The sequence below is a fragment of the Vombatus ursinus genome, unplaced genomic scaffold, assembly GCF_900497805.2.
Source record: "Vombatus ursinus unplaced genomic scaffold, bare-nosed wombat genome assembly UNPS02010193.1, whole genome shotgun sequence".
Lineage (NCBI taxonomy): Eukaryota > Metazoa > Chordata > Mammalia > Diprotodontia > Vombatidae > Vombatus > Vombatus ursinus.
Genome location: NW_020949971.1, coordinates 5,058,138 through 5,064,634, shown reverse-complemented (window position 1 = coordinate 5,064,634; position 6,497 = coordinate 5,058,138). Strand labels below are relative to the sequence as shown.

General features: G+C 40.8%; 1 pseudogene; it reads right to left on the bottom strand.

Annotated features, from left to right (window-relative positions):
- Nucleotides 1-4,315: 4,315 nt before the first annotated feature.
- On the bottom strand, nt 4,316-6,111 carry LOC114036964 (annotated as a pseudogene).
- Between the last annotated feature and the right edge of the window lie 386 nt (nt 6,112-6,497).

The window sequence follows — 6,497 nt, the reverse complement described above, 5'->3', positions numbered from 1 at the left end:
AGACGACGAAATGCTCTTTCTATGCGGAGGTGGGGGACTATGGGTATAGCATATTTCCAATGCTGTCAGCCATAGGTAATATGTTGGTCAGATATGCAGAATTTTTTTCTAAAATGCGAGGCATGCTTCTTTAGGCTGTGGGGAGGGAATAATTTATTCAGAAATTAATGTGATATAAAACAAAAAGGAATAATAAACATTAAAAAATTAATGAAAAAAATTCAGTGTGTTGGAGTGAATGAATCACTGCATGCCTTTGGACACATCATGAACAGTGTCTCCAGTTCTTAGTAGACTCCATATTTCACTGGACCATAGGATTTTGAACAAGAAATTAACTTAGAGGCCATGTATTTAGTTAAATTCTACACTACCGTTTTACAGAAGAGAAACTGAGGCCCAGGGAGGGGAAATGATTTATTTGAGGCCAAACTGCTAATGAGTGGCAGAGCACGGACTTAGGCCTAGTTCTTCTGACTCTGAGTCCATTGGTGCGCCCATTATGTCACAGAACCTCCTTTTGGTCCCTCCTTGAAAACTGAACTAAATAATACTACATGAGCACCACAGAGGCTGGAGCACTCTATGCCTTCTCAATGGGTGGGATGGAGTGAGAGAATTCAGAACTCAAAAAATTTTTAAATGAATGTTAAAAATAAATAATAAAAATTTGAAGATGGCATATTAGTCATATAAACTTTTGTCCATTACTCTTTTCCCATCTTGTAATCATGAAGTTGATTTTTTGGAACTAGAACAGGAATTTACGTTTATCCCCATTAGGCTGTGTCGCAAAATTCAACTCAACTTTTTGTCATCTGTAAATTTTATTAGGATGCCATCTATATCTTCATTGAAGATATTAATAAAACTATTACACAGCATTCAGCCAAGGATCGATCCCTGGGACATTCCCCTAGAGGTGTCCTTCCAAGTTTGAATCAGCCATTGATGAATTATCTTTGGGTCCAACCATTGAACCAATTCCAAATGCAACCAACTTTAAAAATCATCCACCCCACATCTCTCTATCTTAACTACCAGACTGGCACAAGTGACTTTATTAAACACTTTCAACTATGTTTACATTGTTGTTCAATATAAGTCTAGTAAGTGTTAAATGAGGGAATCAGATTAGGGCACCAGACATGTACTTTATGAAACTATGCTGCTTCTGTGTTGTTGTGTGTGTGTGTGTGTGTGTGTGTGATTATCATTCGTAAACACTTAAGATCTCTGATGTATTTAGAGACATCTCTTCAGGGTTTATCATAAAGTCATAGATAACAGACCCTGACATCAGGTACATAAAGGTACATCCCCCCACATTTGTGCCTGAGATTAGTAGAAGAATGTAGCAGAGTGCAAAGAATAGGGTCTGGGGATGTGGGTTTTTTGTTTGTTTGTTTTCTTTTTGGTTGGGCAAGGGGGTTAAGTGACTTGCCCAGGGTCACATAGCTAGTAAGTGTTATGTGTCTGAGGCTGGATTTGAACTCAGGTCCTCCTGAATTCAGGGCTGGTGCTCTATCCTGTTTGTTTGTTTTTGAGGCAGAGGAATTACATTTAAATCTAGGCTGCTATTTACCAGCTATCCAACCTTAGGTAAGTTATTTCCCCAACTGGGCTTAGTTTTTTGTTCTGAGAATTAAGTGTGTTGCACCTGATGACCTCTGAGGACCCTTCTACCTCTATTTTTTTCTTTTTGAGACCAGGTGTCTCTATCTCAACCAGGATGAAAATATTGGAGCTATTAAAAGACCTGATCCCACTACCAATCAGCATGGAAACTTTGGCCTGCTCCATTTCCTATCTGGGCTCATTTGCCCTTCTTTAGGCAACATGGTGCCACTCCCCCACCAAAACCACACACACAACAGGGGTCACCATATTTATGCTAGGACTTAGTACGGACACTGAACCCTTCGGTTTAGTGCACTGCCGTCCAGCACTCTCACGCTTCAAAGATCCAGATCAGGCTCAACCTTCCCAATAGCTGGGATTACAGGCACACGTGAGCACTCTGGGCTGCCTCTAACTCTTCTCTTCTTAGATTAAGTGACTCCCTCCTAAATCACACAGCTAGGAAGTGACTGAGAGGAGATTTAAAGCCACTTCTCCAGGGTCTTAGCATTCACTCTACCCATGCTGCAGTCTTTGGTTCAGTTCATACAGGCTCAGCCCTAGACTGAAAAAGGTGACATTTGTCTTCAGTTCTCACTCCACCACCTTGCAATTCTCCTCCTTTTCATTTCTCTCCTTTTACTTGCTGGGCCTGCAGTGTTTTCCCCTGGAATATCTCTATTTTTCACTCATCCACTCCATGAAATATTCACTAACCATCCATTTTGGACGTGTGCCAGGGGCTGTTACAAGATCCCACCAGACCCACCACTTACCTAAATCTCCTGCTCAACAAAAATCATTCATCTATTCAATTAGGGACCAGAGTGCCTATTCCAATTTAATGATGATAATGGCTTTCATTCATTTATTAAGGAAGTATTCAGTAAGCACCTACTATGTGCCAAGCACTATGCTAGATGCTTGGGATACAGAGGCTAAAGTACGATTCCAGTGGTTTCATGTATGCATGTAGGACCCACTGCTGACTGCCATTATAACGTTTTAATTGACTTCAAATTGTTATCCAAGAAGTAGCAAAAGGTCGAAATTTAATACCACAGTAACAGCCTCCTCTGGCTGTGCATTAAGTCAGGGTCTAAGTATGTCCTTAAGATCACAGGATTAGGAGCTAGAAAATAATTTCACCCAATCTCTTCATTTTAAGGATGAGAAAACAGATCCCCAGAGAGAGAAAGTACACAGAGTTGCCCAGGGAGCAAAGAATCAGATCTCATTCAAACCCACCTTTGGGAATTCCAAATCCAACACTCTTTTCCAGAGCCCAAAAGGGTAGGAGGAAGGAAGCACAAAATTATTAGGACCTTTTATTATGGAAGGGGCCTGGGGCCTGCCTATGTGGCTCATGCCATGTCTTTCTCATTGGTATCATGATTTCCTCATTGTTTTTGACATCAATGGTAAAACTGGCACATTGAAAAGAAAATAATGATATATAAAATTCTGTCAGTTACCTGTAAATATAGACTGAACCAAAGAACTATTAATTAAATTGAGAAAAATGTAATTATACTTCAATTTAATTCTTTACTATATGTATGTATGTATATTTCATGTTCCACAACCACACAAACATTCGCTTCTGTACTTTGGCAATACGACAATGCCATCTCATCTGCTGTGCAGTCTCAACTTTTCAAATAATCGATATATCACCAATAAACATTTATTTAGCTTCTACTATCTGCCAGACCCTATGCAAAAAGAAAGACAATCCCTGCGCTCAATGAGTTTACAATCTAATGGGGAAAGACAAAATATAAAAGGAGGATGAGAAGTAGAAGGAGGGTACAAGGTCCCTGACTGGGACTTGGGGAAAAGTCAGTCAGACAAGTCATTACATAGTACAACTATATAGGTGACAAATGATTTCAGGATTATTTTTTTAAAATAACTTTTTGTGAATAAAGCTGCAATTTGGTACTTAAAAGTACAATTTTATCTTATTATAAAATGTTTTCGGTTTTTTTATTCTCTCTTTACAAAATGTTAAGTGGCCTACAAAAATATGTTACAAAACAATGCAATTTATTTTAAAATGAATTCTAACTGTACTTTCTTGGTTTCCAAATAAACAAGATCTCATGTCAAACATAAAAAATTTAAAAGGTTGCCTTCCAGTGAAAAGCAAACAGCAGCTGCATTTTGGATTTTATTTGAAATATATTACTTTACAAATTTGTTGCAATTTTCAAAAACATATGTATAATTTGTGAGGTCGTGTCTCACTACTACTTATTGCAATGTGAATGCGAGCTCAGTGTTTTTAAAGAATGTAAATTTTTAAAATTAATCACATTAAATTAAATTTAAAATCACATTATTATAATTCATTTTGCGACAAATATCACAGACGTAGTTTATTTTGTTTTTTACATTTCAGTATAAATTCCATGGAAAGATTTTTAGCCTGTCCTCAGCTTTCTTCTCCTCTTCCTTCCCTCTCACATCTCTTCTGGTCCTCTCCCTCTGAATCCCTTCCTTACATTGTTTCTCCTTAATTTTCTACCTTTCCCACCATTTTGGGAGAAAAAAAATTCTGCCAGGTCCTGAAACTATTCTGAGCCTCTCTGCTCCCCTGTACCCTGTGGCTGATGGTCTATTGTCATGAATGCAACCATAGAAAAATATAAGTTGTGAAAAACACAATCACAATGTCATTCCTGGGCCCCTCTCACTCACCCACTAGGAGGAAGCAAGGCTTGGGAGTGGAGAAAAAGGATGAGGGGAAAGGGCTAGGGGCCTCCAAACCATCAGACCCCAGGGAAGGATGGGGCCCAAGGTGGTGGCCAGTTCCATGTGGAGTGGGCTGGCCGAGGCAGGAGGCATAGCCCAGGTGCCCCAGCTGGGGCAGGGGCCCAGGGATCAGTCTGCTGGGCCAGCTCAGCTCACCCTGAGTGCGGGGGAGCTCACACAGTTTCCTTTGAAGTCCAAATTGATGTCAAGGTTTCAATTGTTCTTGGCATTGGACCACATGCCAATGGTGCCAAAGATCTCCTCATCCATCTTCATGGTGAAGTAATCCTTCATGTAGAAGATTATTTGCTTCCAGTGTGTGTAAGGAGACTCAGGGCTGGTGGAGAAGCCAGTGAACTTGTGACAGCATGTGAACTCATCGTTGAAGTAGTCAATCAGGGCATAGACATAATCGTTCTCTTCACTTGCAGACAGAAGGTGGAGGTGAAGGTCAGGTTGTCCACATGCACTGTGTAGATATTCACCTCCTTGATGAGTCAGGTATTGGTCACCAGCTGCTTGGGGCCAACCACATCAATGAGAGGCTCCTTGATGGCTACGTCCTTGATATAGGCCATATCAAAGCCACAGACATTCTCCCACCAGCTAATCTTATAGCCTTTATATTGCTGGCCCTTGATGGTACTCACAGACAGTATTGTCCAGTCAGGGAAGATGAGTCCAACAGAGGCCAGCCTCTTGTCTTGGGCATGTAGGACAATGTTGAGCATGGATTCATAGAAGAGGCAGTATCCTGTCCACTCACTGGTGATTACATCCACCTTGTCCATGGGCAGCTCTGTTTCCTTCCCTTTCCCCTTGATGCTGGTCACCGCAAGCTTGTTGGCCTTGACAATCTTTTGTTTGTTTGTTTTTAGGCAATTGGGGTTAAGTGACTTACCCAGGGTCACACAGCTAGTAAGTGTCAAGTGTTTGGTCTGAGGCCAGATTTGAACTCAGGTCCTCCTGACTTCAGGGCCGGTGCTCTATCCACTGCACCACCTAGATGCCCCCTAAAATGAGGGGATTAGTCCAGATGATTTCTTTTCTTTTCTTTTTTTTTTTTTGTCTAAGCAATGGGATTAAGTGACTTGCCTAGGGTCACTCAGATGGCCTTCATGATCTTGACAGCCTAGTCAGAAATGCTGGTGCACTCAATCTCAAATGCGCTTTTGGGCCCCCGACCTTAGTCACAGACATGCAGAAGATGCCAGTCTCTGAACTCACGTCTAGCACCACCTTGTCCTTGAACAGGTGCTGATTACGGAACACGGAATTGCAGTGAGTGTCTGCCCTTCCTCCTTAAGCATATCCTCATGAGTCTCAAGGTGGGCATAATAGTCAAAGCAATATGATGGAGTATGATTATACTGTAAGAAATGATGAGCTGACTGATTAAAAAAACATAAAACCATTTGCATGAAATAATGAAGAGTGAAATAAGCAAAACCAAATAACATTGTTTGAAGAGTAATTGTGAATTTCCAAGTTACTCTGAGTATTATAAATACTCAAATCAACTTCAAAGAAAGATGCTGTCCACCTCCAGTGAAAGAACTGATAAATAGAAGTATATATAGTATGACTTTACATATATTTATGTATCTGTCGAATGGTGGCCTTCTCTAGTGCAGGGTGGGAAGGGAGGGAGAGAGACAGTTCAGAACTTAAAATGTAACAAAAATAAATTAAGTTTTTTTTAAAGGAGTTGAAGTAATAGTTCTTGGATGTCATGGTCTCAGTATTGGGCTTCTCACTGCTCTCAGACTATGCTCATGACTCTTCTTCAAGGGAAGGCTGGAGGTTCATCCCATTAGCCATTGTGGCCACAAAACTCTCCATGATGCTGTTCACGGCCTTTGCTGCTGCTGCCATCTTCTCTCCCCTGAGTGCCCTCCCCTTGTCCTTTCTAAAGTACACCACCATCCTTGAGATTTGAAAGCCTTCCTATAAACATGAAAACCACTATTGATGTGACAAACAATAAGGATTCATGCATGTTTCAGGGGAGGGAGCTTTTCCATCAACTGCAGGGGCTGATGGAATGTGAATATCCCAAAGGAATGAAATGCGATCCACCAATTACCTCTCTTACCCACCTTTAGCTCAACTGAAAAGAC